This window comes from Entelurus aequoreus, linkage group LG15 (assembly GCF_033978785.1).
Source record: "Entelurus aequoreus isolate RoL-2023_Sb linkage group LG15, RoL_Eaeq_v1.1, whole genome shotgun sequence".
Classification (NCBI taxonomy): domain Eukaryota; kingdom Metazoa; phylum Chordata; class Actinopteri; order Syngnathiformes; family Syngnathidae; genus Entelurus; species Entelurus aequoreus.
The window spans coordinates 35001416-35018884 of NC_084745.1; the positions used below are offsets into that span (position 1 = coordinate 35001416).

Genomic DNA, 17469 nt, shown 5'->3' on the forward strand with positions numbered 1-17469 from the left:
TTGAAACCAAGGGCTACTTCTTGGGTACTGATTAATGCGAAGGGCTACCAGTTAGATACACACTTAAATCAATTGCCAGAAGTAGCCAATTTGCTCAATTTACCTTTAACTCTGTTATTATTAATAATTAATGATATTTATCTTTGTGGAAACACTGATCATCTTAATGATTTCTCACAATAAATATATATAGAAACAGATAAATATCAATATGCAACACTTTATTTTTATATTTTCTCTAAGTGCACATTTTTCAAATTGAACATTTTCAAATGATCACTTCTAAGACAGTCTTGTGAAATCACAATATCCCATTTTAACTAGCTAGTCACTAACATTTTTTAACAAATCATGAATTACTTTGCACCATGTTTGTACAAATAATAACTCATGTAAAATACAAAAGTAAACTCTCAAATTTTTAAATCATGTCACACTTTGAACTGGACACCAAATCTGTTATCTGTTTCTATGTCAGTTAGTGGGAAGCCTGGCATTGCATGCTGTTAACTAGTGTGTTGTACTCTGGTGTGTAACTTGACACTGCAACTCTGAGTGAGTCTTGCAGATGTGCATCAGTGAGGCGTGTTCTGTGTTTGTTCTTGATGAAGTTCATGTCAGAAAAGGCTGATTCACAAAGATAAGATTTTTCCTCATTGTTTGCGGAACCTTCTTAATCTTTTGGACATATTTCCACAGCAATCTGGCCTTAAGCTTAATTATGATAAATGTAAAATATTAAGGATCGGAAATCTAAAGGGAACGTCCTTTCGAATGGAATGCAAAGTGCCTGTTTTGTGGACAGATGGACCAGTTAACATACTTGGTGTTGTTGTCCCAGAAAATCTGGAAGATCTAGGCTCAGTAAATTATGATAATCGACTAAGAAAGCTGGACAAAATTATGCAATTATGGAAAGGGAAATCCCTAACCTTGTATGGTAAAATGTCTATTGCCAACTCGTTAATTATTCCTCAATTTATTTATTTGTTTTTGTCATTACCAGCTCCATCACAAAACTTTTTTAAGATTTATGAGCGGAGGGTCTTCGATTTTGTCTGGAACGGCAAACCAGAAAAGATTAAAAGAAAGGTTTTGTACAAAGAGTATGAATATGGGGGCCTGAAACTTCTCAACCTTGAAGCTATGTGTCTGTCTTTAAAAGCATCAATTGTTCCAAATATGTATTTAAACATTGAGTGGTACACAAATGTCCTGTTGGACAAAAAACATGTACTGTATCAAAAGAAATTGTATCCTTTTTTACAAGTGATCCCCTCCCAGAGAGTCTGCTGGGAAACATGGCGGGGTTCATAAAGGAAACAATCCACTCATAGTGGTGTTTTCAATTTTATGTGCCAGAAAAAAGAGACGATATTTTGCAGCAGTTAATATGGATGAACTCTAATATTGTAATAGATGGAAAGCCTTTCTTTTGGAAAAATATGTTTGAAAGAGGAATCATTTTTGTCAATGATATTATCAATGAGAATGGTAAAATTATGAAGTATGATGAATTTAGAGCTATGTATGTTGATGCTTGCTCAAGCTTTTCATTTTATCAACTAACTGGAGTAATTGGGAAAAGATGAAACAAATAATTAATTATGGAACTACTAAATTATTAGTTTGTAAACCTCTAATAAGAAATCCTAGTTGGCAAAAAGGAACTCAAATAAATAGAAAAATATATAATTTTTATTTAATAAAGAAATCTTTGAAGGCTGCCTCATACAACAGAAATGGAAAATGGGAGGACTTTTTTGACTGCCCGTTGCCATGGGATGCCATATTCAAACTAATCTATAAAACCACTATCGATGTGCAAAATCTTTATTTTCAAATTAAAATTATTTATAACTTCTTACCCACAGGGAAAATGTTAAAATTGTGGAATATGACAGAGTCAGATGATTGCCGATTTTGTTGTCAGGAGCCTGAATCCACCCTGCATTTGTTTTGGTATTGTCATATTGTGTCTTTGTTTTGGGTGGAAGTTGAAAAAATGTGTTTAAGGATTGGTTTGTTTATGAAGCTTAATGTGGTTTCTGTTATTTTAGGAGAGTTCATTGACAATCATGATTTAGTCAATTGAATTATAGTACTCGGTAAAATGTTTATTTTTAAGGCCAAAAACAGATATTCACTTAGTATTACTTTCTTTAAAACTTTTATTCAGTATTTTCTAACTTTAGAAAGTTGCATGGTTGAAAACGATAATGATGCCAAAAAACATTAAAAAAAAGATGAGAAGTCCTCAAAGGCTTATTTTGAAAGTATAATTATGTTTATAGATTATATGATATCTGTTGTTGTGTTCCCTAATTTGAGTGACCTGGACATAATCTGGACTGTACATAAATGCTTATTTTGAAAATGTAATTTTGTTTATAAATTATATGCAATCTGTTGTGTTCCCTAATTTTTTTCTGTGTACATGAATGAAGGTGTGTGTTGCTGAGTCCGACTTGGACATTATCTGGACTGGGCCTGGTTTAAAAAACCCTTAAAACAAATCTAATTTCATTGACAACCTGGTCTGTTGAAGATAAGGCCCTTTTTTAAAAAATAAAATAAAATAAGATAAATAAATAAAAAACATTTTCTTGGATAAAAAAGAAAGTAAAACAATATAAAAATAATTACATAAAAAATAGTATTTAATGAAAATGTTAGTGGACCAGCAGCCTATACAATCATGTGTGCTTCAGGGACTGTGTCCCTTGCAGATGTGTTGTCTATGTTGTGGGAACCAGAATATTGGTAGCAGAAAGAAATAACCCCTTTTGTGTGAGTGGGTGTGGATGAGTGTGCATGGGGGAGGTTGTTTGGGTTGATGCACTGATTGAAAGTGTATCTTGTGTTTTTTCTATGTAGATTTAATTTAAAAAATATATATATTTTAATTTTTTTTAATTTTTTTAATTTTTTAATTTTTTTAATTTTTATTTATTTATTTTTTTTTAGAACAGGCCCGCGGGCGACTCATCTGGTCCTTACGGGCGACCTGGTGCCCGCGGGCACCGCGTTGGTGACCCCTGCTCTAGAACATTTTTATATCAGTCTGGAAAATTATGTTTCTCAGAAATGTTAACTAACAATTTAAACTTTTAATAATGTAAATACCTCATAAAATGATGTGTGGCTTCACTGGCTTCAAATGTCTTATCTGGATGATGATTTATAAGCTGGCAACTTCCGGCTGAGTGCAGCTGGATAGGCCCCAGCCCCCCCGCGACATCGAGAGAGGCACGCACTAGAAAATGGATGGTTGATTGAGGATTTATCAAGTAGTTTTTCAGTTTATTTGTATTTCCCACAGTGTACAGTTTTTTTGGGTGATTACCTCCAGGCGCTGCGAGTGACCGGCTGTCTCTGTGTTGGTTTGGAAACGCAGACTTTTTTTTTGCCTCCGCCAAAGAGGTTATGTTTTCGCCAGTGTTTGTTTGTGTGTTTGTTAGCAACATAACTGAAATAGTTATGAATACATCGGATTTTGATCATTTTTTCAGGAAATATACCAAAAAAACCAACTTTCATCTCATCTACTACAAACACACTTCATTTCCTGCTTACGGTGTTCCACGCCACCCACCTTGCGGCCCCGCGCTGCGCAGAGGATTCTAGGAGAATTAGTTTCTTTTCAGACCCGGCCAACGCTAAAGCGCCAGAAAAAAAACTACACAACAAGGTTTTGTTTGATACCGTCACGCATCATGACATTATTGTTAAGACTTTGAAACAGCGATATTGAGGTATCAACAATACCGTTACATCCCTATAGCACTTTTTGCACTACCAGTTTTTCCTACACGTGTTTGTTTTTGTTTAGTCACCCGTGATCCACTCCTGTTGCTCACACTGGTGCTCCCTTGTTTTTGGTCCATTAAGACAGTGGTCCCCAACCACCGGGCCGCGGCCCGGTACCGGTCCGTGGATCGATAGGTACCGGGCCGCACAAGAAATGTAAAAAAAAAAAGTAAAAATTGTTTTTTTATTAAATCAACATAAAACACAAGATACACTTACAATTAGTGTACCAACCCAAAAAAACTCCCTCCCCCATTTACACTCATTCACACTCATTCGCACAAAAGGGTTGTTTCTTTCTGTTATTAATATTTCTGGTCCCTACATTATATATCAATATAGATCAATACAGTCTGCAGGGATACAGTCCGTAAGCACGCATGATTGTGGGACAAATTTCCGAGCGTTGAACGGTCCGCAGTTAGAAAAAGGTTGGGGACCACTGCATTAAGATATATTTTTGCCTTCTTTCACCTGCTGTCTTTGCATCCTGGAGTCACACCAATAACGCCAAGCCAAAACGTAACACTTAAAGCGGAATTGCACTTTTAAAAATGTGCCCTTTTATTCACAATCATTATGTAAGACAAGAACACATACAGTACGTCTTTGTTTTTTTCTGCATTCTAATTTGCAATATACGGAAAGTACGAGGTGGCTAACAATGAAGCTAATGGAATTAATCTATTCCGCCCATAAAGCCCTCTAAAAAAACTCACAAAAATCTACAACAATACTCTATTTACATCTGGTCACCTGAATATTAACCAAGTATTAGCGATATTGTTTTTACAAGCGCAAACTCAAAGGAACTACTTTTAGCGGCGCCGTGATTACAGAGAGGTAGCTAGCTTATGCAGTTATTGACATAGTTAAGTGCTGCATTGTCTCTGAGTTGGTAAAAAGTTCATTCTAAATCAGGAATCACGCCTCACACTTGTAATGTAGAACGTTGTGGTTATAAACCGAGAAGTTGGTCAACTGTGACATTCAACTCAGACCCAGAGATGGAAAAAAAGACACAATGAGTTTGTACCCACTTTTTTTTTTTTTTTTTTACTTGCATGAGGAGTATGATTAATTCTTCATCTAAACAAGAAGATATGAACATCCCATCAGTCAACATGCTAGTGAGAGCAGGCATTGTACAGTAAGTGATTGTTTTATTATGTTTATAGTTTGTATTTCTTGTTTAGCACTTAGCAATACTGCTACTTGCTGGGTCTGCTTATCACTCAGCTTCTAAAACATGTTGTTCCTTATATTCAGGCTCATAAATATAAGGTTCTGGATTATCATTTGTCCCAAAGTAGTAGTCGTTGGCTTTAAATGAAGTCTGCCATGATTAGTAGTGCTGTTGTTGTTGAAGGAAATAGTGAACATTGTGATGCGTTTGTGCATTTAATGCCATATGCTTAAAATGAGGGCAGTTTCCTTTTAAAAAAAATTACACGACCAAGACTGTTATATATATTGAAGTATTTTATATACCAGACCTGGGCATTCTGCGGCACGCGGGCCGCATCCGGCCCTTTGTGCGTCCCTGTCCGGCCCGCGTGAGGCCAATTATAAATTACAAAATAAATTTAAAAAAGTATCTATGTCGAGTGTGCAATACAACGGTGCTGCTTTTGTTTTGAAAATCGTTATTTGTATTACTTCCGTGTGGACGTATGCGTGATTGTGAGTGAATGTGAACAACTGCAATTACAAAATAAAGTTGAAAAAACATCTATGTCCTGCGCGCAATACAACTGTGCTGCTTTTATTTTGAAAAGTATTATTTATGGGCGTGTGTCCGTGTGTAACCTGCGAGTGAAGGTGCACATGCAGCGACAAGTGATGCACGGTTTACACCCGAGACGCTAAAAAGAGAAAAGTTGATGAGGAATGGCGTGTTTTCAACAACACATGAACTGCAAAGCAACGTCCCCTCACCTAAGGTGCGTGCCTGCGCAATTGCGCACTGCTCAAGCGTCCGCTGCGCGCAGCAAGTATATATGCCGCGCACCAAATCAAATCCCATCTGAATTCTAAACAAAATAAACATATTTATTCTATGGAATTTTGCAATGCAACTTTGAGTGACAGTGACAACAAGCGGCCCTAATGGTGTTCGTCAACACCGTTCAATTGAAGGAATTATATCGATCACTTTATTGAACAAAACTGTTTATATTCGGACATAACCACACCAAAAACATGAGTAAAACAATTCTATCTCGAAAAACTAGTCATTTTCTGCCGTACAAACCAGGCCAAAACCAACTTGTCATCTGTCACCAACACGCATACCACTAAACCACTGGTGCGTTTAAGGCCACACAAAAAGTCGGACAACTCAAACACCACACAAAGTTACACTATGACTCCTCAGTCATACGTGTGCTTATTTTACTGTCATTTATTATTAATGTTAATTTATATATATTAGTCATGGAATGCTGTTACACACACTATGTTGAAGTATTACTATTATTATTATTATTATTATTATTATTTATCTTACGGTATATATCAAAAATAATATTGAGCAAAATTTAATTGAAATATTGTCGATGTGGCCCTCCAGCAGTGCTCGGGTAGCTCATGCGGCCCCCGGTAAAAATTAATTGCCCACCCCTGTTATATACACTCACACTGCTAAAATGAAAAAATAATGTAAACAAATAAGGTTCACCATGGCTCTGACTCTGGAACAGACTACCGGTATTTCTATTTCTGTTGTTTCCTATGAAGAAAAATAAGGAAGTTACACAGCTTCTCGGAAAGGAGCCTGTTTGACCTTTAAGATTCCACTGTATCAAATTAGGAGCAGAGCATTTCCCATATGAGCGCTAGAAATTGGCAATAGAGTAAATGTTAAAGTCTATTCAGAGACTGAGGATGAGCCTGATGATTCATCCATTGAGCATGTTTACTTTAAGGCTTCTTCTGGGCAGTGGTGATGATAATATTTATCCACAGAGTAAATCATGGTGAATTTAGCTTGATCTGATAGAAAATGTTCCAATGATGATGATACAAATGAGCACTGGATTGGAAGTTAACGCATGTGTTTGCCTTTACTAGTGCTCTCAAAAACTGTTTTTGTTTGTGCAAAGAGTGACTCAGCCAAATTCATTCATTTTTTTCCCTGATATTTTATGCTTTTGTTCAAGATCTTGGCTGTTGGTATTCAACAACGCAGTTGTAATGTAAGAGGATCATTTTGGGATGGGAATGACTCACTGGGGTGATTATTCCTTGGGAAAGTGTATATGTGTGATGTTAAATAAACACCAAAAAGCGACTGACATCATAGATTTGGGAGGAAATGGATGCTTAATTCTCCCTAAAAAACAAGCTTCCCTGCAAACATGGGAAACAGATGGTGTACTTCACACACATATATTTGTTTTACAGTACAAAAGGAAACCTTTCTATAGTGCAGCTTTGTTTGGAATCTAAGGCTACATTTAATTCCTTGCCTGTTTCTGCAAGTAATCAGCAGTAATGGAATGAAGGTTGGACTTTATTGTAGATGCAATGCAGAGCACATGCTGCCTGCTCTTACTACTGACCTGCATGTATTCTGGCTGACAGTCAGTCTGTGTTGCTGTATTCTCCAACATGCCATGCATATGTTACTTCTCTGCATAAACTGAAGGAAATCTGCATGTACAGGCTTCAACTCGCTAAGCCAGAAAATTATTTGCTCTACGAGTGAAGGGCACTGATAAAACCCAAAAAACATTCTTGTTATGAGGCTAATAAATGACTAGCTTTGTAGCAACCATGAGACACTGTGCAATGTAAGATATTATGTATAAAAAGTTTGATAAATAATCGTCACTTGATCACCCACACAATGGCTGTCATGTATCATTCATACATTCATTCATTTTTTATGTATCTCCTTCATTGATGTGCATTTTTGATCAATAGACAATGAAACTTTAGCAACTAAACACATATTTACACACCTATGCTTGAGAAGGAACAGGATTGAGAAAATCTTATATTTCCTGCCCCCTTCAACATAATAAATAGTCTTACTTAATGGATAGCCCAGATTCACAAGCATACAATCCAAACAAATACATCCAAATATAATAAAAACACACAAAAAAAAAAACAACAAGTGCAAAACTTCATGAAGTACAAACCGAACAAAAAAAGTAATGTATACCTCACGAGATGATACAAAACAAATACAAAACCAGGCAAAAAATAAGTAAAATAATAAATATAAAGCAAAATGTAGACACTTACGGCTGTCCATATGATCTTATTGTTCTGTCTTTATATATTTTTTTCAATTGGAATATATTTCTACAATCTTTTATCTCATTGTAAAGAGAATTCCATAGTTTAACCCCCACCACTGATATACACGTGTTTTAAAGTTGTCCTTGAATACTGATGTTTAAATTTACCTTTTCTTCTATACTCTTCATTCTCAGAAGTGATGATAAACATTTTTTGTAAATTTGCTGGTAATGTTTTACTTTTAGCCTTAAACATAACACATAATGTCTGTAACTTTACTAGCCCCTGTAGTTTCAATAAACCAAAATTAATAAATAATATGTTAGTGTGTTCTAGATCATCTGTTTTATGAATAATCCTTATAGCTCTTTTCTGTAGTTGATACAATGCCTTTATGTTACTCTTACAGTATGTGTTCCCCCACACGTCCACACAGTAGCTGATATATGGCAATATAAGTGCACAATACAATATGCGCATTGCCCTATAATCTAACACTTATTTTACCTTATTTAATACAAAAATACTCTTAGACATCTTTTTCCGTACATGTGCAATATGAGATTTCCATGTCAGACCGTCATCCAGTATCACTCCTAAAAATCCAAGTTCAGAAACCCTTTCAATATCAATTCCATTTATTGACAATTTGATCGTTTCCTCCCTTTTCTTCTTACAAAAAATCATAAACTTTGTTTTTTTTACATTTAATTATAATTTATTGACATCAAACCATCTCTTAAGTTTAATCATTTCCTGTTCAATAATGTTTGATATCGCTTTTAAGTCATGTCCCGAACTATAAAAGTTGGTGTCGTCCGCAAATAATACAAATTTCAATAACTTTGATACCTCACATATATCATTAATATATAAAATAAACAATTTTGGTCCCAAAACCGAACCTTGTGGACTTCCACATTCAATCCTCATTTGTTCAGATGTATTACCCACAAAATCCACAAACTCTTGTCTATTATCCAAATAACTTCTTAGCCAGTCTAAAACTACTCCTCTCACACCAAATGAATGCAACTTCGACAATAATATAGAATGATCTATAGTGTCGAATGCTTTTTTTAAGATCGATAAACACCCCTATAGTGTATTTCTTATTATCAGTTGCTGTTGCTATATGCTCCATTATATTCATTACAGCTGAAGCAGTGGATCTATTGGTCCGGAATCCATACTGACTCTCACTCAACAACATGTTATTTTCAATAAAACTGTCTTAATTTTTCTACAAATATTTTTTCAATTATTTTAGAATTGACAGCAGTGACACTGGTCTGTAATTAGTGAATCTATGTTTATTTCCCGTTTTAAATAGTGGAATTACCTTTGCTACCTTCATTCTATTTGGAAAGGTCCCTGTTTGAAAAGAAAGATTAAAAACGTAACAAAGAGGTTAGAGGATACAGTCAATAGTCTTTTTCACAAGTATCATGTCTATACCATCTGTTGATGTCTTATTTTTCAGTTTTGTTACCATCGATACAATTTCATTTTCACTAACATCTCCTAGAAGCATGAACTGTAGCACTTTGCTTCCCACTCTCCATCCACTCTGTATATCTTTATGTTCTTCAATACTCTCTGCCAATTTGGGTCCAACATTCACAAAAAAATAACTTAATCCATTCGCCACTTCATTCATATTTTTTATCATCTTGTTTTCCTCATTGATAAAATGGCTTGGTGGGTTTGTACGCCCCGATGTTTTTCCTATTACCTTGTTCAGAATATTCCAAGTTCCTCTGATGTTGTTTTAATTTTTTTCTAGTAAATTATTATAATATTCTTTCTTAGCTTGTCTCATTATTGTTATCAATTTGTTTTTGTAAACCTTATATTTCGTTTCAGTATCCTTTTTTCTTACTTTTATGAAGTCTCTATAAAGTTTGTTTTTCTTTTTACAAGCATTCTGTAGTCCCTTTATAATCCAAGGCTTTTTATTGTAGCTGTCTCTTTGTTTCCATACATTCGGACAATGCTTTTCATACAATGATAAATATATATTAAGAAAAGCCTCATATGCAGTATTTGCCTCTCCCACATAAACCTCATTCTAGTCTGCTTCAAATAAGTCCTTCCTAAACTTATTTATTGCCTCCAGTCCTTTTCCTTACATAACTATGGGTTTTCTACTCCCTCTTTCTATACATTTGACAGTCATAAGTAAGAAACACGGGTAAGTGGTCACTTATGTCATTAATTACTAGTCCACTTTTTTATATTATTTTCTATGACATTTATGAAGATGTGATCGATTAACGTTGCACAATTTGTCGTTATTCTACTGGGTTTGGTGGTCAATGGATAAAGCCCTCTACTATATACCACATCCAAGAAGTCTCTTGTTGATTTATTTCTGGGTGAGCTTAGCAGGTCTATGTTATAGTCGCCACACATGACGAATTTTTTATTTTCCTTTACCTTACACAATAATTATTCCAGACTATCTTTAAATGCTTCTCACCTTAGACCCAGGTGTCCTATATAAACACATAACAACAACATTTATCTTCTTTTGTATGTCTATCTCCACAGTTACACATTCAAATAAATCATCGATTACCACTGTCATACATTCAACTGGTCTGCATTTCAAGTCACAGTCAACAAACAGGACCACACCCCCTCCCTTCTTGTTTCTTCTACTACTGTGATACAACTCATACCCGTCAATGGAGAAATCGAAACCTCTGTCTTTATCGATCCATGTCTCAGAAAGTGCTATTATTTTGAATTTGCCATTTAGCGTCTTCAAATATTCGTCAATCTTTGAGAAATTTGCATATAAGCTTCTACAGTTGAAATGTATTAAAGAAAATGTATTATCTAAACTAACATTATCATTAAATTGTTCCTCCGTATAGTAGTCACAAGTAGCATTGATTGAGTTGAACAGATGGTTTTCTGGGTCAACATCATATTCAAAGTCATATAATTTATAGTCCGTGTATTCAGCTCTTGAAAACGATTGATTCTCAGTTGTCTCACCTTCTCGCCTCGTAGCCTTCCCCGTCTGCAGCCAAGGATGAGCCATGTCAGTCATAAGCCTAACAGTTCTCATCTATATTGATCCCAGTCGCGGAGCTCTCGAATCGTGACAACTTTACCATTTTACCTGTTCCATTCAGCCGAATCATGATTTTGCAGTTCCGTGTCCATGTTGCTTGTATCTTGTTTTCTTTTCTGACAATGCGTGCTTGTCTTGCAATGTCAGCGTTCTTCTTTGTAAGATGTTCATTGATGTAAAGCCCAGTTCCCTTCAGCTTCCGCAGCAGGTCGACAATTTTCTTGTCATTCTCCTTGATGATGTTTTTCAGCATTTTGATTTCGGTCAACAACTCCATGAGTGTGTCTTGCTGTTTGGCCACGGTCTTTACATCCTCCGACAGGGAGTTAAGAGATTTTCTGATCTCCTCCACGTCTTCCTCGAGTTTCTTGTGTTTCGCACTCATTTTCTTGATTCACTTGGTTTTCTTCTTAGTTTCCGTTCGGTTTCTTTACTTTTACTCAGTTTTTCTCAGAGTAGCTTGCTAAAACTCACAAACTAAATTGCAGAGACGCGTGCACCTGCCGACTAATGAACAGGATGTGTTCATTAGGGATGTGTTTCCTGCAGGTTTATACTTACGGGTATTTGATAAACATTACATGTATCCATAAATTGATAATTAGCTACAGTAATTTTACTGTAACAAATTCCTCCCCCTCTCTTACTTTAAGTGAGTGGCCAGGAGCATGTTTTCTATATTTAGCTCTGATTTGATAAACATATTTGGTCTAATAATACCAGTATATATATACGTATATATATTTTAGATATATGTTGCAAAAGGACCATTCAAAGCTTTTGAATAGGATGAAATTGATTGCAAAATCTAATACATATTTATATATAAATATTCATAATGTTAAACAAATGCTAGCTCATATCTAGTAACCATATTTGGTAACTTAAACTACTTTTGGACAGTACAATTATGTGATTGTGTTCAACGAATTAGCAAAGAATAATAAATATATCATTAAATCTAATGGAGAATTATGCTCTATGTATGCTGGTTGTTTAAAACACAACTAATTTGGAAAAAGTCACAACACTTTTTTTTTCTTATTATTCAATGTTTTTATTTCATATTTATTTTATTCCAATGATCTGCCCGAATGCAGCTGAGATAGGCTCCAGCACCCCCCGCGACCCCAAAAGGGACAAGCGGTAGAAAATGGATGGATGGATGGATGGATCATCCTATAAACGGTTTCAACAGAAATATGTTTTTTTAAGAATAATACTTTCAAAACTGCATTGTATTTTCATGCAGTATGGTTAATTGTTAAATTGAATCAAATATGGGAAAATAAAAAGATAGCCAAGACCTCATGCTGTCATGATCCTTCATGACTGTTTTGGATTTATGTTGGTCGTTTTCCTTAGTTTACTTTCTTTGCTGTCCAGAGCACCTATTTTTGTTCCACTTCCTGTTTGTCTCCATTTTACCTCCAGCCTGAGCGCTGCGTCCTTCACCTGCTCCTTATTGACCATCAGGAGAAACATTTGTCCCTGGTTGTCAATCAGGAGGCTTCTTATGCCCAGCATCGTCAGTATTGTGTTTGCTGTATGTTGCACTTTTGTGTTCTTTTATCTCCTTTTTGCCTTGTTTTTTACTCATGGTTCACCGCTGCTATCCTGCTGGTGACCTCAGGGTTGTTCCCAATAAAAGGACTGTTTACTTGCACGTCTCCTGCCTTCTCTGCATCTTGGGGTAACACAGCCAGCCACAATGTGAATCCATAGAGCTTCTACTACAATACTGTGCAAGTTTGACGACGGCAGGTGTCCTGAAGATAATTTAATTTACGGCAAAACGCACGCAGACAAAGGGCGACTTTGACACTTGAACTGTGGCAACAATACAAGATAAAACAGCTCCAAACATGGAAAGTATTAGCAGCTAATAAAGACTTGAAAGAGCCCAATTAGCTCGTTGAAATGCCTGATGGGATCCAAGAGTCAAAGACCCAGAAATCAGTTCCATGTGAGGAAGTTGTATGTATGGCCAAATATGTTGTATTACCACACAACTATTGTTCAAAAGAAGTACTTTGGGGAGAGAAGTAACAGTCCACTTTGTCACTGTTGTCATCCATTGCACCAAAGTGCTTGAAATATGAGAGAGCAAAAAAGCTCTTTGTAACAATATGGGGGATGTGTGAGAGGGACACTTGGCGACATTCCCACTAGATTCCTATGCAGACTTTCATGTGATAAATGTGTGCTGCACTGCTAACGACTGTTCTCTCTTTGCTGAACATATTTTACGAGGAAGAGTCATGGTGTACCCGAATGGCTTTTGAAACATGCTATCACAGGATACCCTTCCCACAAAAATTAATTCAATAGCAATAAAAGGTCTTGTGCTCACAGAACATTGACAATGAGCTGAAAATTGGCTGAACGTGCAGCGATTTGACATCAGTCATTGCAAAACTAATTGATGGAGCAACACAAATAACCTTTGACCTCATGCTTCTTGAATTGGGACCTTACTCAAATTTAGAGGAGATCTGCCGTGATGTGGACAATACCTCACATTTTGAGGGCTGGCAATTAGGAAAGGTTTGCTACTGTTAACGCGATAATAACGTGTAAACTATACATTTCTATAACGGCACCATTTTTTTTAAACGGCCGATTAACACACACGCTTTGACCCATGTGCCGTGCCGTAGTGAGGGGAAATTGGCTGCAGTTGACTTGATACTGATGAGCCGCAAGCGAGCAGAAATGGACAAAGGAAGGCTACCTTATGAAAATATCAGGTTCAAAGCCATGGCAAGTTGTTCTGCCGAGAAGAAAATACTATTTTTTGCCATGAGATGAGGCATCATCACTGCAGCAAACGACTGCTGTGCACGTCGATCAGCAGTGGGTGGTGCTTCACTTCTGTGTTCAGATTACAGTGCAGTGATAACATAACATTAAGATTGTTACTGTGACTGCTTTAGTAGAAACTAAGACAACATAAAAGCTCAACAGAGATGAAAGACGGTCGGCAGGAAGTCAAAAGAAGACTTTTTCATTGTAAACAGTCGATCCGACATTAAAACCTGTCAAGACACTTTCTCAAACCAATCACACACGTTTACGGCTTCAAAATAAAAGCGCTACGCTATATATCCGATTTGACAATGTTTAGGGTTTCTCCTTAATGTACAGCTTCATATTAGCCGCCCAGCTAACAAAATAAAGTAATATAATGTATTGTAGCGTCCAGGAGAAAACAAAGTCTGACGCTCTTTTTAGCTTTTATGGCCAATTTTATGCTAACAATGGACCCAATTCCAACAATTATTTCCTCCGTGCACACACGTCTGCCTCTGTGCTTCACTTCCGGAAACACAACACTTGTTCATTCTCAGTCAACACGGTGTGTTCACAGACCATGGGAAAAATGACCACCATAACACACAAACATACACAATAACACCAGACATACATACGGGGTTGTCTGGAGCAGAGGCAGCGTGTGCGAATTGTGGACTAGTTTAATATATCCGCGATATACCCACGTACAGCGATCTTCACAATTTAAGACGACACTGGAGGCTCTTAATGAGAGAAAGACGCAGCAACACGAAGCAAGTGTGATGTCAGGCTCTCAGCTCACTTTTCGTCACAGACATGGCACAACTGAGTCTAAACTGCGTCTCTAAACACAAGGACAGTCGCCAATAGATGCTAGATTTAATGCTAGTCATTTTTATTAAAGAAAAAGTGACTAAAAGCATTGGAGAAATCTCAACAAAAAAAAAGAAATTCTCAAAATACATACAATTTAAAAATAGAACAAAACAATATTTATGAAACATATATATGTTAATACTATACTTAATACAACAGATTTGTTTTAAATGCATATTCACATTTTTAAAAGAATATATGCATCATAGCATATCATGCAAAGATGTCATATTGACCACGCCCAGATACCACGCCCCCATCGCCACAGGTATTTTGGTAATTTAGGGGAAACCCTGACATTAACAATATAAAAATGTCTTACATTACGGTCATGCTTTGTAATGTTATTCTGTGATATTTGCACCTAAATAAATGCTAGTACATCAGTTTAGGAATATAGGGGCAGGTGGGGTGGGGTGCTATTTTCCCTGCTGGCTGAAATATTGTGTAAATTCTTTTATAACATGTTCTGGTGAGTCCTCAATTACAGCAGCAGGCTCATTATTACATTTTAATAATCAATAGAAGAGGTTAAAACATTGTTATGCAGCAATATGAAGACCATTTTACCATTAACATAACATATTGTAAATTTAAATGAAATATATTCATTTGGCGCTTTTCTGTAGTGACTCAAAGAGCTTTACATATCTAAGTTACACTTTAAACCGTAGTTGCAAGCTGCGACTGTATATTCAAAGACAAATCTTTGTGTTTTTGTTCATAATTAGTATTAACATTTCAGCTTTTTCTCTATGCATAATGCCTTTAGCTGTATTTATCAATTTAATTGGGTTTTTTCAGGGCCATTAAAAAACAGACATGTTCCCGCATATGCCCCGTGCGTCATCAGTCAGTCATTGTTTGTAGTGTGAATTTATATGAAAACGACAAAATACAAAAAAATTACATTATGTTGTGTAACAATTGTACTCTCGAGAAAGAGTCCTTTCATGCGCAATTACATCCCCGCATTGCCTGGAAACATACCCATGTGCGGATATATGGGGGAGTATGAATATGGAGTTATATTTGTGCCATTTGAGTCATACCATAGACTATAAAAATGGGACCCATTACCTCCCTGCTTGGCACTCAGCATCAAGGGTTGGAATTGGGGATTAAATCACCAAAAATGATTCCCGGGCGCGGCCATCGCTGCTGCTCACTGCTCCCCTCACCTCCCAGGGGGTGAACAAGGGGATGGGTCATATGCAGAGGACACATTTCACCACACCAGTGTGTGTGTGACAATCATTGATACTTTAACTTTAATTGTAAGGTTGCCAAAAGCAGATTTTGAGCACAAAAACATTTATTTTGCAAGCACATTCATGCTATTTAAAGAAATGTTTTAAATCAAAATAAAATAGTCTTAGCGAATATAAATGTATTTTGTGCTCAATGAATGTGTCTGCATGTTTGCTATTATCCATATCAACATGCAATAATTACTGCTTTCTGTGCAGGCAGACCACTGTGCTCTCTTACATCCCGTCTTCCTCTCAACTCTACACATTCAGTTTTTTCCCCTCTGCACATGCGCAAGTTTTGGCACAGCGTTATGATAAGAGAAATGGACAAATCTACGCTATGATTGGCTGTTTGGTGCTCAATTAGATCACTTATTACATTGCGGACAAATGTACAAAAATAACTCTGTACCACAATGTTTAGAAAACGTTATCCACAATGTTCAGGCTCAAATAACTAAATTAATCAAACAACTTACCTGTGTGGTCGTGCTGGAACAAGGAGTTGTTGTTCCTCATACATTTTCAGTGCTCAAAATCTGCTTTTGCTACCTCACAATTATGGCACAACTATAACTCCATACATGAATTCCAATGGGGCAGGGCCGGCCCATGGCATAGACCAGGGGTCGGCAACCCGCGGCTCCGGAGCCGCATGCGGCTCCTTGACCACTCTAATGCGGCTCAGCTACATACATGCCGACCCCCCCGATTTTCCCAGGAGACTTATGGATCTCAGTGTCCCTCATAGACTACTCCCAGGAAAAAATAATCCTATTTACCCCTTAATTACTAAATAAAGGGCATGCCCTAACTGCACTGCAGCAATTGTCCTCTATAGCATTTACATACAGCGTACCAGTCTAGCCACATGTTGCATGTTGTTATTACTTGCACACACAGGAGACAGCAAAGCATACTTACTCATCAGCCACACAGCTTACACTGACGGTAGCCGTATCAAACAACTTTAACATTGTTACGTTACAAATATGCGCCACACTGTGAACCCACACCAAAAAAGAATGAAAAACACATTTCTGGAGAACATCCCACCGTAACACAACATAAACACAACACAACCATTACCCAGAATCCCATGCAGCCCTAACTCTTCCGGTCTACATTATACACCCCGCTACCACCAAATTCCCCCACACATCAACCCCCCCCCTCTCCGTGCGTTGGTTGAGCGGAAGAGTTAGGGCTGCATGGGATTCTGGGTATTGGTACCGTCAGTGTAAGATGTGTGGCTGCTGAGTTAGTACGCCTTGCTGTCACTTACGTGAGCAAGCTAAAATTGCATTCTACGTGTGGCCGAGCAGGTACACTGTTAGGGCAGACTGTAGAGGGCGCCAAATGCAGTGTCATCACGCTCTGATATTCGGGAGTCTCCCG

General features: G+C 36.9%; 1 protein-coding gene across 2 annotated transcripts in view; it reads right to left on the reverse strand.

The window, feature by feature from the left end:
- lg15h8orf34 (linkage group 15 C8orf34 homolog) overlaps positions 1–17469 on the reverse strand; it is a 126818-nt gene that overhangs the window by 34578 nt on the left and 74771 nt on the right. The gene's annotated exons all lie outside the window — the stretch shown is intronic.